This window comes from Ailuropoda melanoleuca, chromosome 10 (assembly GCF_002007445.2).
Source record: "Ailuropoda melanoleuca isolate Jingjing chromosome 10, ASM200744v2, whole genome shotgun sequence".
NCBI classification, from domain to species: domain Eukaryota; kingdom Metazoa; phylum Chordata; class Mammalia; order Carnivora; family Ursidae; genus Ailuropoda; species Ailuropoda melanoleuca.
The window spans coordinates 73,723,961-73,747,316 of record NC_048227.1 but is presented as its reverse complement, the minus strand read 5'-3'; positions in this window follow the sequence as shown (position 1 = coordinate 73,747,316).

The following is a 23,356-nucleotide window of genomic DNA, read 5'->3' as shown; positions in this document are numbered from 1 at the left end:
ATGCCAGTAGCACCCTCCCTGAGTTGTGACAACCAAAAAATGTCTCCTGACATTACCCATGTCCTCTGGAGGGCAAAATCATCCCTGATTAAGAATCATTTTATCCCTATTATCTCTCTAGAAAAAACTTAGTTTATAACATATTTATTTGAAAGAATTAATAGTAGAATTATACATCTATTTGACATTATTAAAAAGCTTTATTTTTTTAGCCACATTGCATTTTCCTAACTAATCCAAAATGACCTTGTCCCCAATTTGTTTAAATTAATAACCTTGCCTGTATTCATAGAAGCTAAGCTTGCAATGCAGAGAGGCAATAATGTGAAGATGAGTTTAATTCTACTAAAGAATATTTTCCATATAGGCTGACTAGCTTTTAGTTATATTTAGATAGACATGATTTCTGACATATTTAGAGACTATAAAAATATTTAGTCATTAATTTTATTCACACATTAAACTGATAATTTAGAAAAAAAGGAATTCATAGTCAAGACCTCAAGTACTGGGCTGGCTTTGATTTTTTTTTAAACTTCAGAAGTAGTATGTGCTACTTCCAACAAAGGTGTGTGTGTGTGTGTCTGCACATGCACAGGTGCATATTTCCTTTCTTCCTACTCCAAACTCTTTCTTTGTGTGGAGAATCATTTTCATAGTTTAGTATGAAACGTTCCAAAGAATTTTCTGTGCACAATGATGTAGATACTTATATAGTTCCCATGTAGGAGAATTATGAAAAATTTCCAATAGTTTCTATGCCTTACTTGTGTACAAGTTACTCTATTCTGACAAACATATGGATTCCCAAAATAAATGTTTTCTCTTCTTGCTACTCCAAATTTCTCTTCATGGGATAAAAAAGACCGGAGAGAAATTCAAGAAGTCATGTTTGAAGAGCAATGCTGTGGGTGATTGCTTTTTTCCTAGTTTACTACTGTTCCACAATACATTTCAAATTAAAACCTAAACATTTTTAATATGAAAATATAACAGGTCCTTTAAAAATACTATGTGAATGGTAAAAAAGGAAGCTACCTATATATTTCAAAGTAAAACTTTTAGAATTTTACTTAATGGAATATATTTGTAGGTTTTCAATTAAAAACTATTACTTGAAACCTTTTGGTAACATTTTCTGACCTGTGTTGTATATGCCCCAAGTATAAAGCCAAGAGCAATGGAGCTGGTCCAAACCTAGACATTTACAGACAGCTCTTGTCAACACAGTGTTTCATTTTGTTTTCCCCACACACATGCACCTCTAATAAACTTTACAAACACGTGCTAATTCCCCTGAGCAGAATTAAAGCAACAATCATATTCCCAGATCTTAGGAAAAGGAAGGTTTTCCGTTACTGCTACCCAGTGGTGACTAATAAAGTTTCTAGGAAAACAGGTACTTTAATATCATATCTTCCTCTCTAATTCTCTGCATATTCTTTCTCCCTATTCCCAACCACTTTATAACCATAATCTTGTCCTGATGTTTGTATCTTATGTCCTCCTTTAAAATCCAACCTTCTGTGGACTGCCCATCCAAAAGTTATTTCCTTTCCTCCGAATTCCTGAAAAACTATGATTTTTATGATACTAACCCAGAATTCATTTCTATTTTGAGTATTAGTTGCTTTTTAATATCAATCAGATTTTCTTCTCCAACTTAATTTTAAGATCCTATAAGTAAGACCCTGGTCTTCATTGTTTCTCACAGTGCATTGTACACACTGCTAAGCATCAGGTTCTCCTAAAAAAAGTCTATTTGAATCATTAAAAAAGAACGGTGCAAATACCTAGTAGTGCAATTACTGGGCCATAGGGTAGCTCTATTTTAACATCTTGGGGAACCTCCATACTGTTTTTCCAGAGTGGCTGTTCCAGCTTGCATTCCCACCAACAGTGTAAGAGGTTCCCCTTTTTCCACATCCTCGCCAATATTTGTTGTTTCCTGTTTGTTAATTTTTGCCATTCTAATTGATGTAAAGTGGTATTTCATTGTGGTTTCAATTTGTATTTCCCTGATAGCTAGTGATGTTGAGCATTTTTTCATGTGTCTTTTACTCATTTCTATGTTTTCTTTGGAGAAGTGTCTGTTCATGTCTTCTGCCCATTTTTTGATTGAGTCATTTGTTTTTTGAGTGTGGAGTTTGAGAAGTTCTTTATATATCTTGGATATCAGTCCTTTCTCTCTAATGTTATTTGCAAATATCTTCTCCCATTCTGTGGGCTGCCTAAAGGGGAGAAATCAGAGAGACGAACCATGAGAGACTATGGACCCCAGGAAACAGACTGGGGTTTCATAAGGGAGGGGGTAACAGGGTGATTAAAGAGGGCATGTGTTGTGATGCGCACTGGGTGTTATACGTTACTAATGAATCATTGAATACTACATCAAAAACTAATGATGTACTATACAGTGGCTAACTGAACATAATTTAAAAAAAAAAGGAAAGAATGGTGCACAACCTCCCAACACCACTTCAGGTTTCTCAAACATAATTTTCTTGTCTCTTTCTGGAATCTCAATGCCTTTCTTTTCCCTGCAACAATTGACTCCAAGCTTATTCTTTGCAGGTATTTGCTGTTTGCTTTCCTTTGATGAAACAGAAAGACTGTAAGAAGTAATCATCAGGATGATGTGGGTGGGACTTCTCAGATGTCTGCAGGTTACTTTCAATGAACATGGGTCTATTTTTCAGGAGGATTCCTTAGAGAGTTTTCATTCGAACTGTAGAACTACTAAAAGAGCTATGTAAGAACAAGCCCCACTGATTACCTTCTCTAAGATTCAGTTTCCTGTATAATAATGTTTATCTTCCTTAGCTGCCAGGAAGATTAATACAATAACATGTTTAAAAAAGTTCAGCAGAGCAAATAACCCAGAGTTAGCACTAATCATCACCATCACTATCATCAATATTATCAGCATCACAAAATCATAAGGCATCCACTGCTCCGTCTTTACCAGGAATTGGCTTTAAAAATAATGTCTTCTATGTTTATCATCTCTTATGTGCCTCTTAAACAATAATGTTTTCAGAATGTAATTTTCCCAGATGCCTCTGCAAAAGAATTTCAGGCAAGTCTTACTTAATTATCTCATAGCTTAGAAAAAAATGTCAAGTCACTTACTCTGAGGTCTAGTGTCTGCCTGGGACTGCATCATTAGTATTCAGGACTAAGTATTTGCTTGTCTAACTCACAGAATACATTTTCTATGTGGGAGGAAGGTTGAAGGAATAAGAGTGAATTTCAAGCATTGCAAGACAGTAAATATGAATCTGCTTGTCCAAAAAGTGAGAGGTGGAAAAAGTATTATTGGAAAAGTAAAGTGTAATATTTGGGATATCTACTAAGTAGTATATAACAGTTACATTAATTTGTTATTCTAAATAAAATTAAGAACTAGTGAGAAAATACTACATCCAATTAAACTGTTTCAAATCTAAATAAAGAACAAAAAATTCAAGAAAATTTTCCAATGTCGTGCAAATGGCTAAAACAATTAAAAAGACATAGCATGGTGAAGAAGATACTCAACTGATACTTTGATGAATTAATATTACGGTCAAACAAGGAATTTTTCACATTTTAATAGTGTAAAATTTACAGTGAAATGCACACACCTTAGGTATATAAGTCAATATATTTTAACAAATGTATACATTCATGTAACTTATCAAGATACTGAGCATTCCTATCATCCCAAGAAGTCTGTTCCTGTCCCCTTGCAGTCAATCTCAATTCCTCATAAATAACTCTTCTGATTTCTGTTAGCATTTAATACATATGTTGGTTCTTGAATATATTATAAATGAGATCATACAATATATACTCAACAAAGGAATTTTTAAATGTGACCTTAAAAGAAACCAAACTAGTTCAAATTACTCTATTGTGGCAGTGTTGTTATATTATATGGATTGTAATGTTTGATCTATCACAAATATGTTTTCATTAATATTTGTTTGTACATTGCTCTAAATTATGCCACATTATTTTTAAAGTTCTGTTCTTGCATTAGGATAAGAATAGTTAAACAAATAAGGTTAAAATGATGCCCTGATTTAGAATATCCAATGGAAAAGCATCTTCACTGCTGCAGAATATATGACTATATGGTAGCCACTTTCAAAACTATTTAAATTTTTGTAGTGCCATAAAAGGCATTAGGCTGAAAGAGATATTGCTAAACAAGTAACCTAAAGGACCACATTTGTGTAATGTTAAAACGAACTAAAGGTATATGAAATTTAATGCACAACATACAAACTCAAATGAAGTGGGAATGGGGTAGCTCTGGGGATGGAGCAGAATAGGGATGAGGATGGGGCAGTAGGAAGAACTGCCACAGGTGGAGTACAAAACTGACACTGAAACTCCTCAAAGAACTCAAATCACTCTTCCTGAGCAGTCACCAATCTCTTCCCCAAAATGAAGGCACAATGAGAAATCTTTTCAGAGAAAGAAGGAAAAATAGTACAGAGACTAGGAATTTGAGTGGTGTTTTGGTGGCAGAATCATTATAATCAGGAGGTATGTCCATAATTGTCAGATGGTTAACACAGGGCCTAGCCCCTAGAAGTGGACGTTGGTCAATATTGACTGTAATTAAGAATGCTAAACTTCTAGTTTCTAGGATGATGACCGCCACCCTCTTCACCTCTCACATCCCAATTCAGTTTGGTTTTCTTGCCAGTGCCAATGAATTGTATGTATATGCATAGCATGCAACTTGTAAGAAATGAACATTTTGGCAGAGATTTCAGCATTTTCAGATTTAGTGTTCATTCTACCTATTTCATTATGTAGTTTTTCAAGGAATTAAATGTGATTGCCAAGACTAATACCAAAGCTAACTAGCAATGCTAGCCAGCTGCATATTACAGCAGGTATTTCTAAGAGTTTCTTGGTGATGGTTATGGGGGTGTGGAGGAGCCGCAAGTACAAGTGGCAGTGGTGGGAAGTGGATTAAGCTAAAAGGGTTATTGCTGAAAAAGTGACCTGGAGAGCCTCATGGGAAGATTATGACTGTCAAATGCGATGCATAAATTTGGCTCAGTTATACTCTCGGACATTTTATAATTACAACAGATTTACTAGCCTAAACTTCTCTAATGTAAGACAGTAAAATAAACACCAATATTCCTTGTTTCTAGCTCATCATTAATTACAGCTAGTTCAAAAAATATAACCATCTGTAAGTGTAACTTAGAACTTGAAGTACCCCTCATTCACTTTCTAGTTTACATACCCGAGCATAGATTTAATTTAAATACTAAAAATAATCTCAATATATATTCACGACAGCATGTGTGTCTAAGACATTTATAGGTCAGGGGCGCCTGGGTGGCTCAGTCGTTAAGCGTCTGCCTTCGGCTCAGGGCGTGATCCTGGCGTTCCGGAATCGAGCCCTGAGTCCGGCTCCTCTGCTGGGAGCCTGCTTCTTTCTCTCCCGCTCCCCCTGCTTGTCTCTCTCTCTCTCACTGGCTGTCTCTCTCACTGGCTATCTCTGTGTCAAATAAATAAATAAATACAATCTTTAAAAAAAAAAAGACATTTATAGGTCAATTAATATTGCAAATACCCAAAGCTCCATTACAATTACGCTGAATAAAACTTTGGAAATGTCTTAGATGTGGCTTCACTACTCTTCACATTCTTCTAGATGAGAGCCATGTTGGTGTTATACTTTTGAAATTAAAAGACAAATATTCTATACTCATAAATTCTATATCCAAAAATTTGATACTCTTGTGTTTAAATAGCCTTGATTCTTTCTTTAGTAAGCTTTAGAGGACAAAATGAAAATCCCATTACTAAACATCACAGAGTTGTTTTGTTTTTGTTTTTGTTTTTTGTTTATCTCCCCACAGATTATTCGCATGCTCTTGCAAAAATACCATATAGGGAAAGATGGAAATTGAAATTTGTTTTGTCCCTTCCTTTCTCAGGTGTAATCTACAAGGACTCTCGGAAGGCAGCCAGTAAAAACATTTTGAAATTAAATGACTCATTTTATTAAAGGAAATTTCACTGTCAACTGACAGACATTCTTAGCCACAAATTCTCATGTAACACTTCACTGTTTATTTATTTCAGAAGGGAAGTAAAGGTTTCACCTTCTTGAAAGCTGAACTGTATACAGCAGGAAAGCTGCTTTCTTTAAAACAACCATGACACAAAGTTTATAAGAAAGATATTTTCATACTGTTCCTACATGGTAGCAGAATTTATCCCAAAGTGGAGTCACGTTTATTTATTGTTAATGGTGTGTACTGCACTGTATCTGACCTCTACTCCATTAGAAAGAATTCTCTGTTCCTCACAGATTCTCCACTTTCAGAGGTAGCTGCTGGCTTGGGGCGGTCCGTAATTATGAAAGGAGTGCAAAAAGTAGTGCTGCCATGAATGGGGTTCCCAGAAATCAGTGCTGCATGTGCCACATTCATCCTAGACGTTGGCCTGTTTTAAGAATTTCACTTAATATAACCCAAAGGCCTTATTAAAAGATTCAGGACACCAGAAACTTTGGATAATATTAACTGAAACTTCACATGATTAGCAATTGGTACTCTTGGTGCCTTCTGTGCCTCATTTGTCTTTAGCATTAGATATGGTCCCAAAATGTAAAATAACAGTAAAGGTGGTGATATTGATGGGATCGCTATTATAAACTAAGATGACCCTGGCTAAAGTGAATGGTAAACTACCCTGTTATAAGTCAATTTTGTGTGTGTGTGTGTGTGTGCATGCATGTGTGTGTGCATGCACAGATACATGTTTTACTACACACGTGAGGTCAGAAATAAATATTGCTTAAGGACCAATTCTCATGTGGGTTTGCCCACTTTGTATACTAAAAACTTGACCAAAATGGTCAGGTAGAATGCACTTGGTCCAGAATTCTAGAAATGATGGTTACTCTTACCTTGAGACCTTATAAATAAAATCAAAGGAATCACTGAGAATAACCAAATCTAAATTACACAATTGGGAAAATATATAATTTACTGTAATATTTAAAGACAAATATATAAAATAATCCCTGACAGCTATCTAATGAAGTTCTGACATATGCTTACATACAGTTCATTTTCACTACAAACCTGGTGAACAATCTTTACATGATGTGGCTATGTAAATAATCTCTCTTCTGGTCCAGGTTGTATTTCTCTTTTCCAAGGTATAGCTAATCTGCTGTTATGTACCACAAGATATTGTATCTGGACAGTTACTGCTTTCCATCAAGGCTTCAGTTCAGTGCTGGTTTATGAACTTGTTCAAAGTTCATCTTAAGTACAGAGTTATCACTTGATTTTCATGTGGTCTAACTTCCACCTTAGGCACTAAAAAGTACTAATTTTTCTCTCTATGACCAGGGGCATCAGCCCTGCTTTTCTGTTGTCTGCCAGGATGCGGAAATGGGAGGGTTGCATTTCACTTCCTTTGTTAGAAGAGTGACTTTCTGATTGGGAAGTTCATACAGAAATGTTCACACTCTATTTTGACCTTTCAAGTTACCATCGTATCACTTGTAATCACATCAGGCCAAATAATAAATCCAAGAGAAATAGTGGTTTTGCATAGAAGATTATGTCACACTCGGCCATTTAAAGTTTTCCAAAAATAGATTACTTAAATGGGCACAGCATTTATAAATATTATGCAATTCAGGTAAATATGAAAGCTGGATTTGATACAGCACATCTAAAGTATTTTGTTCTAGTAGCTATTTTGCCATATGCCTTATGATTTTACAAGTTGCCACTAATTAAGATATGTAGTTAAAATCATTGGTGGTATTTGTAAAGTTAAAATAAGGAAGTGATGTTCAACAGAACCATCTTGGGAGAACTTTTGATATTAATATGTATTTCCATTCCTGTTTTTATTTATGAAGAGTAGGTATAGCATTGAGGTTAGTTTTGCTTTAAATAGCAATTTTTTTTCCTTAAGGGACATTCATTTATAAAAAAGAAAATTGCACAACTTACTATAAAAGAATACTTAATATTTTTTGTTATAGTGAAGTCTGTTTTTATTACGGCGATAGTCACATCAATATGCACACAATGTAGTAAGATCAGATTATTCCAAAGTCATTTGCCCACGTGGCTATTACTAACCCACCTGCTTTATCCATGGGTCAGAGCAGACCCACACTACTATACTTTTAAACTGATGTGTCACCTTATGAATAAATGTCTAAACTTGTTATTTTAAGTATTTTTTTAAAAATTTAAAAAACAACGTTTACTAGTCAACTTAATTTCCTGATCCAACTATAAATTTGATAATTTCCCCTTCTTACAAAAGCAAGTTCCCTGATAATACAAAAATAAGTAAGTAAATAAATAAATATAACATTTTTGCTGTTGTTACAACACTTTTATGGCATAATAACTTAAAAGCCATATTTAGAATAGAATATTGGTGTGTTAGGTAAAAACTAAAAGCTGTATAAGCTTGATGTATAAAAGATGTATAAGCTTGAAACAAGTACAAAATACACAAAAGACAGAAAAAAATTTAAAAATCTAAAATCCTTGATGTTTGCAACAGAAAAGAGTTATTACTGAAACTTCCCATAATGAATGTGATAGTGAAGAAGACAGCCACCCCCTAGCACAATCAGGCAGTCTTTAGTAAACAGCCAACATAAGAAGCATTATATGCAGATTTTATTTAAAATACGACTATTAACTGGATAAAGTTGACTAATATCTTTAAGAACTCATCACTCTGACAACCACATTTAAAATCTAGTCCTGGGAATTTTTCACAATTAGAGAGAAAAGTCTTTGTTAAAGACAACCCAATAACAAAGGCACTCAAACCAGTACTTATTTTCCAATTGCTTGGTGCTTTCATAAAAACCAGTTTTAAAATCAGGAAAGTAGAATTTTCACAATAGGAAAAACACTGATAACCCAGGAAATCAAATCAGCTTTAAATCTAAAAGAAACCTCATGCTCAAATAGGTGTACTTTTTGGATGACAATGTCAAACATTTTAATATATTTATATACCGTGCCATTAATTGGTTTTCTTTGAATTAGGGAAAATAATGGGAAACTTATAATTTGGACGTTTCATTGATATTTGATTAAAGAAGACTGAATTTCTTTTTACTTCAATAATAAAAAATAACTTATATACTTGGCTTATTTAGCAGATACTTTATTGAAACAAAAATAATAAAAACTACAAAATGTGATGAGCACTGGGTATTATATACAACTGATGAATTATTGAACACTACATCTGAAAATAATGATGTACTATACGTTGGCTAATTGAATTTAAACTAAAAAAAAAACCTACCTGGTAAAATCATTAATGTTTTACTGTTCTCTATGCATTAGAAGATATGCTAAATGAAATGGAATGTGAGCATTGGATGAAGAGTTGATCATGAGAATGAGTGGTTTGAAATTTATCTAAATTTACATGAGATAAAATCACAGCATCATGGGTAAAATAAAGAGCATCATTAACCACCAGAAAATTGTCTTTTCCCTGAGTCCCTATCAATCCACAATATCATGCAACCACTGAACCTATCAGGAAGAAGGCATCCTTATCAATAATTCTATCTAAATATATGGAAAATGCTCCACAGCACATTTGCAGTGGTAGTCTCAGTGCATTGCTTCGCTGATTATCTCTGCATGGTATGGAGAACACAAAAAATAAATTGCCGTCTGAATCTACATACTTATATGAGAAACTATGTTCTCAATATATTGTGACACCAACACTAAGAAGCACATAGAGTTTGTGCAATGTTGAACCTGAAATGTGTGTCAGCTATCTTTATTTGGCTTAAATTTCTGAAGATGGTAGACCCAATGAAGAAAGATTCTTATTCATCAGCCAGTTAGTATACTAGAAAATATTTTCTTGATTATAATTATTTTAAAATACTGCCTTTTATTAAAATAGCCACACAGACACACATAAACACACACACACAAAATGGAATATAATGTAACTTTTATGTGAATTCAAAGAAATTTCTTGGGGTATATATTAGGATTCTCTAGGGAAACAACCAGTAGGAAATTTGTATGTGTGAGAGAGAGATTTATTATGAGGAATTGGGTAATGCAGTTATGGAGGTGGGCAAATCCCAAGATCTGCAGGGTAAGTCAGCAATCTGGAGACCCAGGAGAGATTGAAGCAAAGTCATTTAGTAGATGATTTTAGAGCTAAAACAAGAAACCTAGATTCTAGATTTAAAAAACAAACAAAACTTCGAATCAATATGTGGATTAGTAATTGAAGACACAGAAAAGTATAAGATTATATAGAGAGGCAGAGAAGCTACATAGTAGAGCTTCCCAGCACTCCAACATCTAGAGCTGGGTTAGAAAAGGAGGAGCCAGTAAAGCTTTCTGAGGACAGCTGTGAAGGAGGGAAAACAAGAATGTCAGGCATCTAAAGAGGCAGGCATTTTCAGTGGTTAACCTTTTTTTGGGGACTTCCAGGAAGTGAAGGATAATAAAAACAAAAACAATTGCTGGCTTTAGCAAGATATACGTAGTCTGTCACCTTGCTGAGAGCTATTTCAGAGGGCAAAGAGAACAAAAGTTTACTGGAGCTCTGCCACTCTCACTTGGATATCTCTGTGCCAGAGATTATACCAGCAATCCAGCTGCCCAAACCGACCTAACTATTGCTTGCCTTTCTTGCCTGAACCAGTCAGCACTGCTACTCTCTGCAGCCAAGTCCACCAGATCAGGTTCCTTACCCTCCTACTTCAGGAGCTCAGAGACCCCAGCACTGTGAGCAGATTTAGCCCTAGCCAGAGCTCAGTGGCCATATTTCATTGTGTGGAAGCTGCAGTACACCACACCTTCCTTGGCTATGTACCATCAACACTGCAATATACCCACATCAATGAGAAAATGGTGCAGGAGCTGAATGACCATATCACCTAAACTACAGCTCCAAGGTGTGCTCCCTAGAGCAACAGAACAAGATCCTGCCATCCAAGCGCAAGGGTCAGGTAAGTCATGCCTGGGGACCTCTGGAAGAAGGAGATGCAGGAGCTGTGCCATAAGTGGACCTGTCTACCAAGGAAAAGGTCCACATGGAGGTGCAATGCCGCAACATGGCCAAGAACACCATGCAACTCCAGGAGAAGCTGCAGGAGGAGATACTTCAGAGAGAAGAAGCTCATAGTACCCTGGAAACTTTCAGACAGGATGTTGGCAATGTTTCTCAGGCAATCCTTGACCTTGAAAATAAAATAGACTCCTTCTAGAAGAGATCAAATTTGAAAGAAGAGCACAATGATGAAATCCATGAGCTACAGGTCCAGATTCAGAAGCAGCATGGGCAAAGTGGTGTGGTTTCCAAGATTGTCCACACAGCTGCTGTCCCTGATATATGGCAGCAGAATGAAATCTGGTGGCTAACTACACTAGAGCAATGATGCCCTGCACCAGGTCAATCAATATTCAAAAGAGTACTGGAGACAGTTTCAGTCCCACATTTGCAGAGTGGCTGGCTTAAAAGAACTAAGTCTAGAGAGGTTCAGATGCATGAAATAGAAAACACTGTTGGCCTCGTGCAGAGTAAGATTCAGAAGAGGAAGAAATGGACTGTCGCCTTCTTGTTAACATAGCCTTGATTTTCAGATTCCCACCTAAGAAGCTGCTACTGGAAGACAAGAAAACCAGGGTGTCTCTACCTTTTCCAAACTTTTCTTTTCTGAAACTCAGGGAAACCATTCTGGATTCACTCCTGGTTGACGGCCACTCAAATGGATACTCCTGATCAAGAAGGTTAAGACTAAAGATAGGTTTTCGATGAAACTTTGAAGCATCACGTTATCAGTGAAAATTGCACAACTTAGTACAGCAATATATTTCCAGCAAGCCTAGAAAAGAAATCCATATCTTAGAGAAAAAGCTTTCTAATGCCTTTGTGCAATTTTTCAGTAGCAAAAGATATATTTAGAAGAAAAATAAGCTCTGGTGCTTAAGAACAAATTCTCCTAAAGATTTAGGGAAAAAAAAGTTTACAACACAATCTAGTTAATGAAATCTTGTGCTACACTACGTCCTTTAAAAAATATTTTGAATGCCATTGAAACTGTTGTGTTTTTTTTTTTTTCCCATCAAGTGTCTGGCCATCTAGTCTTTGCTTCAGTAGATCCTTGGGAAAATGAACCAACAAGCAACAACCAGAAAGAAAAGTCTCATTGGAATGGGCTAAAAAGATAATGGAAAGTAAGAAAGTGCAGAGGACAACAATAGGTTAACTTTTTGAGGAGTTTTGCTGTTAGAGAATACCAGAGCAGTAGCTGGAGGAGAATGTGGGGTCAGAAATCAGTTTTTGTTTTTGTTTCTGTTTCTGTTTTTAAAGGTGAGTGATGTTGGGATGTGTGTAGGCTAATTCTATATAGAGGGAGAAATTGGTGATATAGGTGAAAGGGGAGTGGGTAATATGATTACAGCAGCAAAGCCCTTGAGGAGAAACGGGATGAGGTCCAGGGCCAAAGGGAGGAGCTGGCCTGAGGAACAGAGACACTTTCTTTTTCATAACAGGATAGAGGGCCAAGTCGGTGCAGACCAAGGCAAGTTTTCATAACTGGTGGTGGAAATGTGAGACTGTTTTTATCAGATTACATTTGTTTTCTCTGTGAATGTTTTGAGATGTCATCATGTGAATGTTAAAAGGGAAGACTTTATTAAGGATCTGAGGAGAAAAAATTGGAAGGGGAATTTATAAGAAAAATGTAGTTATATTTTGGAGTGTTGAAGTGTCTCAAGATTTAAATTAAATCCAGTTTGAGCATTTGTGTTCTTTTCTTTGGCCAGGTTTTGTTAGTTAGGTGCACTTAGAATGTAAACAGAGAAAAGGGTTTCATTGATACCAGGTTTTGTCAGATGAATATGATGTCTGGACTGTGGAATCTAAGTGAAGTAGGATTAAAGTGAAATTATGAAGAAACAAAGTATCAGTACTTGATTATTTGATAATTGACTTTATTTTCTCTCTTCTATCATTCATGTATTTTCTAAAAATACTAGAAAGCTGGCTCAGATATATATAAAAAAATAAGTTAGTACACATGGCCTTGAATCTTATTCCAAATCAAACTTGGACTCAAGTTATTTGAGCACAGACTTTGAATATCAAGATAAATAGCCCATATACTTTGTGCTAAACCACTTAGAACACATATCATACAGATCAATTGAAGAATGCATTTGTAAATAGAACTGTTCAAACAATCAAAAGTGGAAGGAAGAAGCTAGAAGAATGCCAAAAAAGATAATACAAAAGCAATTAGAACAGACTCAATAAAGGGAGAAAAGAAAGAGAAAAGGTTATGTCTAAATAATGCCAAAACAAACAGTTGATAAATGAAACATCTAGTCAATCAGCTGTATGTTTTGTCTACAGGGAACCTAGCAACTGACTTGACTTATTCCTTTTTTCACTGAATTGACTGAATGAAGTGGTTGTTTTGGAAGCATGTTGACAATGAAAAGAGGAAGGGGGAAAAAAAGGATGTATTTGGAAAAGAAAAAAATCCCTGGGACTTCTAAGTGATGGGTGATTAAGTTAAAGGGATTGAAAATTGAAAAGAGAACAGATTTGGGGGGGTATTAATTTAGTTGCATAAACTTTAATTTGAATTATAAAAAATCATATCATATTTTCCAAGATTATAGAAGACTCGTATTGAATCTTACTACATTTATTACTAATTATACTCACTGAGTTATAATTCAATTTACTATTACAATGGTGTTCCTTTCCCCACTCTTCCTACTTTTTTTAAAAAAAGATTTTATTTATCTGTCAGAGAGAGAGAAAATACAAGTGGGGGGAGTAGCAGGCAGAGGGAGAAGCAGGCTCTCCACTGAGCAGGGAGCCCGATGTGGGACTCAATCCCAGGACCCGGGATCATGACCTGAGCCAAAGTCAGATGCTTAACCAACTGAGCCACCCAGGTGTCCCATCTTCCTACTTTTAAATACAGATATTGGAGCTACTATCCCTATTACTCCCTATATGACTATGTTAACACAGCATCAGAGCCAATATCTATATGATTTCTAGTTTGTCAAATGAGTATATGGGTATACATCCTACAAACTAGCAGGAAATTTAAAAATATCAACTCACTAATCTTCCAGTGACAAGAAAGCAATTTCTACTTAAGAAATGATACAAGTCATATTTTGTATTTTTAGAGATATAGTGTATTTGTATGTTTTAAGATGTAGTCTATTTAGTAGTAAATTATTAAGGAAGATGCACCATCCTCCTAGGTCATGTGAATAATAATAACAATGGAGAAAGATGCTCAATACAGTAAAATACTTGAAAAGAAATACTCTTTTATGACTTCAACGTTTACATATAAATGAGGTACAAACACACACTCACACACACAATTATTTGTTCTTTCTTTAAATCTGTAGAATCAAATACATGAGACTAGAAACTGTTCGTGCATATTAGGTGAAGATTTACAGAAATTACAGTAAATGATATATCACTCAATTGACGCCATAGTACAAATGAGTCTAACACTATGTTGAACCTTTGCTGCTGTTTATGATTTATCTTCCTGAAGATTTTGTCTTGGGTTCCCTCAAAATGCCTCATTTTCAATCATCTTTTAGGCTTCATTGAAGACTCAAATGGAAGTAACTGATGAAGGTATCAAACATATTCAATCCTGACATAATTTTCCAGTGATCTTTCCCTGGCCTCTGCCTCCTAAAAACCCATTCTGTGAGGTTCTGAGGCATGTCTGCATGAGGCCCAGAGCAAGTCTTCTTTCAGGGTTTGCTTCTGTCCCACTCTATAAGCAGTGTTCTTTCACTTCCTGAGAGGCCATGTGGCCTCTTGGGAAAACTACTGCCTTGGAAGCCAGACAGATTGGGATTTAATACTAGCCTCATTACGTAATAGTTCTATTCCTTTGGACAACTTGCTTAAATTTTCTATGTAGATTTAGGCAGATGATTAATGGATTAAATGAGATAGCATATGGGAAGCACCCAGTGCTTGCCTGATTTTCCTTACTGTTTTTACTTTGCATCATTAGATCATGGCAATATTTAAAAACTCATTTTATGAAGTACTCCACTGAAATGTAAGTTCTCTACTTAGAAAAAAAATTGTGTCAAATTTCTTAAAAAGAAATCCTTAAGTATTTCTTATAAAAAATACATTCATATTTTGTTGCAGAAACCAAAGGTCAACTCCATCTTGCTGTCAAAAATGTACTCATATTTTTTCCCCAAAGTGCCTCTATTCATATTTCCCAGTTCTTTTTATACTTTTCAGGTAAACCAGTTACACTTCTCATTCAAAAGTATAATAGATTATTATTTTGAGTTCAATATATTTTACATAATCATGTTTAGATTATTTGTTCCTCAAACTTTGAATCCAAGTAGATGTTGCAGTTTCAATGTCTGAAAATTTCCTGGTTTCCTAGCCTTGCACAAAATGTAAGACTTTTCACTAACTCTTATATGAAATATAGGAGTGATTGGGAAATCATTTCCACTTTCATTCTCAATCAGATACTTAACTAAAAGTTTGTATGATATATGATATAAATGTCATACATGCTTATATTTATTTTTTTTAAAGATTTTATTTATTTATTCGACAGAGATAGAGACAGCTAGCAAGAGAGGGAACACAAGCAGGGGGAGTGGGAGAGGAAGAAGCAGGCTCATAGCAGAGGAGCCTGATGTGGGGCTCGATCACATAACACTGGGACCACACCCTGAGCCGAAGGCAGATGCTTAACTGCTGTGCCACCCAGGCGCCCCCATACATGCTTATATTTAAACAATAGGTAACATTTTACTCAATATAAATCATAACTTTTACAAAAACCACTTTTGTCATCTTAAATAGTGAGCAAATAAAGAACATATCATTTTAAAAATGAAAAAACAATAAAAAATCTTCAGTTTTTTCTTATATTAGATTTTTTAAGTGTCAGCTTTTTCAAAAGATTTTTAATGATTTTAAAAGCAATAGAAGTGTTTCCTTCTCTGTTAATTGGCTAAATCTCACTTCAAACTCTTTTGCTTTCTGAAATATTGATCATAAGTAACATCTGCCAGTCATCATAGACTGTCAACTGAGGAGGGAAAACAAAGAATGTTCCAAGTTTGTTTTGAGAGTACCATGTAAATAAGTTGTTTAGACAGAATAAGAGGTGTTAAATAGAAAAAGCAACCAATCTTGAAAGAGAGTTGTTGCCTGTGCACTGAGGGGCGTGGGGGGGGGCAAATTAAAAAAAATGAAAAAGGCTTTATTAACAGGGGGAAAAGAACCCAAACCAAAAACAAAAACTCCAAGATCCACCCTGACCCTAATAAAAAATTAAAAATTAATTGAATAATTCAATGGAATTCTTATCTCATTGTTCAGTTGAAAAAGTTCAAAGTTAGATGAACTTTTTGACACTTCTCTCTTTTAGGAAAGAGACAAATATAAGGACAAAAGAAACTATGGATTTGTGTCAGATTAATAAAAGTCACCAGATACTTTGTACAAGATCTACTAAATAGTGGCAGAAATCCCTGCTACCATTTACTCCTCACCACTCCACATAAACAAAAGACCCGAGATATTTGAGGAGATTCCTTAGAGCTACATACATACATAATTGAGCTACAATAGAAACAATCATCTAATTTCCCGATTAAGCATCTGTTTATGCAACAGAGCTGCAAGTCTTCATCCAATCATTTGAAGTGGGGGAGGAGTATAGGGAGAGTAGAGAATTTGAGTATATGGCAGAGAGGAAAGAAAGGGCAATATATAGAAAGAAATGCAATGAAACACTCTATTTCTTTGGGAGGCAGTAAATGTAAGCCTCATGATGGTCAAATGAACAATATGGAAAGTAACTAGGGTTTAGCTATCCATTTGGTATTCCACCAAGAGATCCTGGAAAGAGTTTAGGATTAAAAAGCTAGAAGTGAGACCATCTAAGAAATTGTTTAGAAAATATCAAGTCAGAAAATTATTTCCCTTATATGTGAATAATGAAATGAAGAATTTCCCAAAAGTGACTCCAAAGGACCAACTCATTAGACACTTAAGAGACCACCATTTAAATATCTACCATAAAGAGGGCTTAGAAGAAGGGGCAGGAAAATCAATAGTGAGGGGAGTGTGCTTTTTTCTCTAAACTGATTCCTCTCTATGCCTGGATAAAAGTTGGCACAGAAGAGGAAGAGAAGGATAAGGAGAAGAATAGCTCTCACTGCTACCACCACTGGTCCTTGGCCCAAGGTCACATTTGAATTTAGGGAGGAAAAAATAAGAATTTGAAGTTGTTTTTTTTTTTTTTTTTTAAAGATTTTATTTATTTATTTGACAGAGATAGAGACATCCAGCGAGAGAGGGAAACACAAGCAGGGGGAGTGGGAGAGGAAGAAGCAGGCTCATAGCAGAGGAGCCTGATGTGGGGCTCGACCATAACGCCGGGATCACGCCCTGAGCCGAAGGCAGACGCTTAACCGCTGTGCCACCCAGGCGCCCCAAGAATTTGAAGTTTTAAACTGGACTAAATTGGAATTGGACTAGATTTGTTTATATTAAAATGACCAGAAAGCTATGGGATCCACTCAAGATGTCATTGAGAGATGGGAAAAAATTTGTCCTGCCACGGTCAATGGTAAAGATTGGAGAGAAAAGAACAAGTTTAGGCTGTTCAATAAAAATGGTTGTTTTACTTGAGCAGTCAAATTTAATTATATTCCAAAAAATTTGCTATTCTTTTTAAAAAAATATTTATCTATTTATTTATTTAAGAGAGAGAGAGGATGAGTGGGAGGGGGAAAGGGTAGGGAGAGACAATCTCAGCCCAAATGGGGCTGATTCCACAACCCTGAAATCATGACCTGAGACAAAACCAAGGCTCCAATGCCCAACCGACTGTTCCACCCAGGTGCACCAAAACTTTGCTCTTCTAAATTCAAATTTATATAATGGATTTTTGACTAAGGTTGTTTGTTTCCCTTTAAACTTTTAATAAAGGAAGACTTAATAATGACGACAGTAAAATCAAAAGCCCAAGACCTGATACCATTTTTATTTCATGTTATTTCACACGAAATTGATTCTTTAATCATTGAATTCCTCCTACTGTTGTTTTCAATAATAGAGCACATATATTTTCATTAATGCTTTCCTAAAACTCCATGGAATTTGCTATTGTTCTTATTAATGTTTTTATTATAATATAGAATCACTTTATTAAACTATACTTACATAAAATAGGAACAAATATAATACATTCAAATAATTTGAAGGAAAAAAACCTTTACATTGTTAAGTGTATTTTTGAGGGTTCATAAATGAAATTATACTAGTTTGGAAAGAAGAGAACAGTTGACTAAAGTTCAAGGCATTATTTAATATATAATTGTATTAATGAGTAATTACTAAAAACTTCACAACTTTCCATGTTTACTTTGAAAAATTAGTTGATATTAGATGAAAGTGCATCTTTAGTCTTGTCAAATTAGCCTGATATATCAACTTTACCATCCCTTCAGCTTTTCTAGGGTTGCTTTGCCAAGACTCTTTGCTCATGGTTAGAATTTATATTAAATCCTAAGTACATATTACTGGAGGAATAACTCACTACAAAATACGATTTAATACGAAAATAAAGTTGACAATGGCTAAAAAGTTTAAAAATTAGCACTATTATTGACCAAATATAAAGTATAATATTTTTGGTAAAATTTAGATCTGTAAAATTCAATCCAAGGAAAAATGAATTTCTTAGAAACAACCTCTTTAAATGCTCCTAGCATCAAAAACTAGAATTAGGAAAATTAACATCAAAAGCAACAAAATATAAATGATATTTTAAAATTCTTGATCGTATTAAAAATAGTAATGAACTATAAATGGTAAAGTAAAGTCGTTTATAAAGAAAATTAATCAAGAAATTTATAAGCTTAATAAAATTAGCCTCAGAAAGAACTTTTGCAGCAAAGTTTATTAATATTAATATAATTTTAATTGACATTTAAATTTATACTCCTTAATATGAAGTAAAAAAAAAATTCTCTGCGATCCTCAGAGTCAAAACAGTGGAGTGGAAATGTACTATATGGCTCTGTTAAATTTTTGATAATCAAGAATGTTTATGACAATCAAGAATGTGTAAAGACACGTGATGCTTTAGGAAATATTCCCTATCATGTCACCTCAATACCCAAAACAAAATCAACCCCATTTCTCTAATGTATATCATTATCTGGTGAGAAAGACATGAACCAGGAAAGTTTATTAATTCATTTATTCAACAAACGTTTATTGGGTTCCAATTACATGCCAGATATGATTCTGGAGATAAGGTAGGACATTGTTTTTGTGGTGCCTGTAGTTTTGACATGTTAGTGAAACTGATACAAATAATAAACAAATAAAAACATTACTAAATAATAATAACTGTTGTGTAGAAACTAAAATTTAATAATATAGAAAATGACTAGATGCCGATGGAAGTCCTGGGGGAAATCATTTTTAAGCTGAGATGTAAATAATTAAGTGTTTCTAGATATGTGAATATCACACAGTGTGTTGGTTAAACTCTCAAGCTGGGCACATCTGCTTGACTTCCATTCTCAACTCTGTACCAAGTGTATATCTTTGGAAAGATACTTATCTATGTATGTTTCAGTTTATTTTCTTTTCATCTGTAAAATCGGAATAGTATCTGGCTATCCAGGCTGCTAGAAGTTTAAATAAACTGACACATACAAAATTTATGAGTACCTGGCATATAGTGTTAAATAGATGTTAGCTATTAGATCTTATTATTGTCAGAGATTAATATTCCAGACAAAGAGACCAAAAGGAGATCATGAGTTTGGCAGATTTGGGGGACAGAAAGGCCTGAATGGCCAGGAGGGAGGCTGGTACAAGCTGAACATGACAGGAGGCAGGCATTGGATTCCGTGGAGCTGTGCAATCAGAGCATGGGCTTGGATTTGACTCTAAATGTATTGTGGAGCCCTTACATAAATTTAAATGCCGAGGGGAATTGTTTTGTGCACAGGCAACAGACAGCAGGATGGCTTGCCACATTAGAAAATCTGAGTGGAAAGCTAAGGAAAAATAGTGTCGTTTGAAAAGAAAATGAACCAATCTTTAGTGCATTAATTTAAGGACTTCACTTACTATTTAAGATACGAGAGAATTAGGAGTTACTACTATTTCTAAGGGAAGTCTTTTTTACTTAGAAAACATTAAAAGGAAAATGGTCCTTGCATTACAGAATTATTAGAAGGTTTTTAAGAGGCTCTTAATGGGGGCGCCTGGGTGGCTCAGTTGGTTAAGCGTTGGACTCTTGGTTCCAGCTCAGGTTGTGATTTCAGGGTTGTGATCTCAGGGTTCTGGGATCCAGCCCTGCCTGCATTGAGCCCCTCGCTCAGCACGGAGTTTGCTTTAGATTCTCTCTTTCCCTCTCCCTTTCCCTCCGACCTTCCACCATCTCACATGCCAATAAATAATTAAATAAATAAATAAAATCTTTACAAAAAGAGACTCTTAATGATTCATACTGCTTATCTAATTGATGTTACAAAGAGAGAAGGTATGCTAGCAAAAGTGAAGTGGAGAATAATTCAGTGAAATTAAAATCTTCTACCTAATCTGAGTAATTCAGAAGACACATTAGTCATTCTTCTAATTACCTAGATAATTTAGACAAAAGGAAGGAGGAAAAGGGATGGCTTATCCAGGTTAAATTATACAAGCATAGTCAAAGCCTGAGGGGGAAAAAATATACTTCCTATTTTAAATAGCCACAAAACAGCATAGAATTTGGAATTAAAGAACTGAGTAATAAAACTAATATACAATTGTTCACATAAAATTTTAATCAGTCAGGTTTTTATATTTAAAAAATTAGATTTCTCCCTCCAACTTGCCCACCTCCATATATAGTGCTGAAGGATATTTGGACACATATGCCCCCAGCCACACACCACATTTCAATACCTTATCCCTCTTAGTTTATCATATAAGTACTAAGTTATCTTAAATTCCATCTCATGTGATTTTCAACTAAATTTTTACAGATTTGGAAGTTTTTATAAAACTATATAAAATTCAATCTATTATTTTGAAATATAGTCAGCTGTTACAAAAACTTCTAATTTGCTATTACAATCATTCAGCATGGAAAACATCTTAAAATAATGTTGCAGAACAAAGCCATATTATACAAAGACTCAAAGAAAGTGAGATAAGAATGCCCAGAAACAATTCTGGACACTAGTTTTACTCAGAGCAGCATGGTTCTGATTGACATTTTTAGGTAACAGTGAGAAAGAGAATGATTATTTCTTTAGTTTTTTAAATTCACTAGACTAGATCTACCCTCAGAGAGGTAGATAGACAAGGTAGAAAGATATATAGATATACAGATATGTAACAAATAGAGATAGGAATACAGATATATAGATTAGATGTGATAGATGATAGATAGTGATACAGATAAAAATACAGATATAAGTATAGGTGATTTCCCCCAATGAGCAATGGAATGTGTCCATTTAAAGGCAGTTTTTCCCTCCGAATCTGTTATTTATGATGGATGCACTGATCAAATTTGTAAATATCAGGTGTTTGTAAACTATTGCCCTTTTACTTGAAGTCATAGTATGAGCCTACATATGCGAAATGGTATCTAAGAACATAAGAAAAATGATTACATAAATGCTATCTAGTAAAAAATTTTATTGCAAAAATATTAGTTCATATTTGTACTGAAAAAAAATGGGTCCATATTTTCATTAGTATTTTTGACAATGTCAGAATTTTTCTGTAAAAAAAGGAAGAACATTTGCAATCTTTCATTCATTCAGCCACCAAGTATTCATTGATTGCCTACTACTAGAAGCCAGTCAACATTTGAGGATCTTAATATATCAGGGGAGGAAAAAATAGAAAAAGACCCCTGCCCTCAAAGAACTTACATTCTACTAGAGGGAATCTGACAATAAACAATATAACTAAAAAAACTGAGTAAATTATATAGTATGCTGGAAGGTGCTAAAGCCAGGCATGAGAGTCAGGAGTGTGGCAAGTGGGAGGAGGCAGATAGCACCATGCAATAGTGGGGGAAGGAGGCATTACTAAGCAGGTATGATTTGAAAGAGGTAAGGGAATGAGCGAAAAAGATGTCTGGAGAAAAGAGGATTCTGGGCTGAAGAAACAGCCAGAGCAAAGGTCCTGATGCAGGAGAGGGACTAACACATTAACGGAATAGGGCTAATGGGGATGAAGCAGAGTGAGCAGGAGGAAGGTTAAGAGACGAATTGATATGGCTATGGGTTTTGTAGGCCATTTTAAGAACTTTATAGAAAGGGGGAGCCATTTGACAATTTTGTGATGAGGAATGATATTATATGAATTTAGTTTTAAAAGACTCACTCTTTTTAAATTCCTGTGTTGATCATATACAGTTGAAGGGTGAGAGTGTAAGCAGGGAAACCTACTTGGAGATTATGATGGTAATCCAGGTAATAAGTGACTTGGACCAGGATGGAAATAGTGAAAGTGGTAAGAAGTCACTGGACTATATTTAGAATGTAGAGCTAAAGGTATTTGTTGGTGGATAGTGTGTGAAGTCCGAACGAGAGCAATCAAGAATGAATCCTAAGGAATTTGGCCTGTAACTAGAAGGACTGAGTTACCACTTATTAAGAAAGGCAAGACCACTGAGTGGAGCAGGTTTTTGATGAAGTTAAGAAGCTCAGTACTGGGTCTGAAATGCATGTTAAAATCCAGTAGAGTTTATAAATGGGCAGTTGAATATGAAATCTGGAGTTTGGGACAGAAACCTTGGTGGAGATAAAATATCGGGGTTAGTCAGCATATAAATGGTGTTTAAAACCAAGGGACTGGACAAGTTTACAAAGATAATGAATGATGACAGAAGAGAGAGGAGGTAAAAAGACTGAGACTAGGGCACTGCAAAAGGGAAAGGTCAGAGAAGAGGAATCAGCAAAAAGGACTAAGAGCCAACAAGTGTCCTTAACCACACACTTGGAAAATTATTAAAATTCACTAAATAATAAATCAATTGAAATTCCAAAACACTATATTTAAAAATAATGAATTTAAAATAGAAAAATTATGAGTGAAAACTATAGTTTTCCTCTTCTAGATATTATCCTAAGGTAAATAAAAAGTAATTTACTTTTTTTTTCCAGTTAAGCTACAGAAATAGCATATACTTTTCTTTTTCTAGCATGTACGTGCTTTATATGATTTTATCTATTGCTGTTACCAATAGCCTGAGTAATTGGAGCAATTTCCA